The following is a 1,221-nucleotide window of genomic DNA, read 5'->3' on the forward strand; positions in this document are numbered from 1 at the left end:
TCGTAGTGTCTCCCTAGTATAAGGACTTACAATTCCATATATGGTTAGGTTTATAAATTTATTTGTAAAAATATGTAAATGCTCATTTCTACTTTTATATAATTATTTTTCCTTCATATTCTGTAAGGACTTAAAGTTCAACATATCAATATCTGATGGAAAATACCTGTTCCATGATATACCAAAATGTTTGATATTTAGACAGGGTACACCGAACTGCACATATTGCAGGTTAATAATTAGCTTCTCTTCTGGAGGGTTAACAACCTAATGTAGCAGTTCAAAATTGGAGAAAAGGAAGGGCTGCAAGGTCAGCCAACATTTTGGCCCTAGCCTTTCAAGGTCAGTGAAGACTCAGGACGTAGAAAAACCTGTACTGTAACAACATTTAACTCAGTTATGATCCAGATTTTCTGATCAAGATTATTGAGCCACAGAGGAATGTGTTCAATGATGTAAAGTGAGCCTGAGGAGAGTCACAAGGAGAGAAAAAACATTTTCTCAAGCTTTCACAGAGAGCAAATTGTCAAGCAATGGCCGTGACTCCATCCTCATGTCTGACACTGACAAAAGGATATACAAAGGGCGGTACAGGGCTACAGGATAAATCCTGAGAGTACTTGGCTGACCTTATCAGATACAAAAGTTACATTTCTTGTTATGTAGGTTTTGCTATATCTTGGTCTTAACCATTCAGCAGAAAAGTATAAAAATGAGGTATATAAAGTAAATCCATATTAATACAATGAGCTGTAAAAGGCTCAACTCAATAACTTCTTAGGATGCTCCACTAATATTATAGAGACACTAGACACTGCTAGAGAGTGTTAAATTGTTTAGTTGAATTCAAACACCTATAGTATTTGTTGCCAATAGAATATTCACCTCTGAAAGGACAAAAAAAAAAGGATACAAAGGAAAGATCATTTTGTATTTGTATATACAAAATAGTTAGGTTAAATTTGCAGCTACTTTTGCTTAATTCAATGAGAAGAAAGAGGTGTACTAAGAGTGTTTGGACAGAATATCCTGTCTACTTCTTGTGCTATGGATAACCACTAAGAAGATAACAATGTACAATGTATAGATTATCAAAACTGTCCTATTAATCAACTGTGAAACTGTCTCATTGATATTTATTTCTCAATTAAAAAAATAAAATAAAATTTAAAAAATGGTAGGAATGTAGATAGTGTTCTTACCACAAAAATGGTAACTATA

The sequence above is a fragment of the Octodon degus genome, unplaced genomic scaffold (assembly GCF_000260255.1).
Source record: "Octodon degus isolate 3935 unplaced genomic scaffold, OctDeg1.0 scaffold00106, whole genome shotgun sequence".
Classification (NCBI taxonomy): domain Eukaryota; kingdom Metazoa; phylum Chordata; class Mammalia; order Rodentia; family Octodontidae; genus Octodon; species Octodon degus.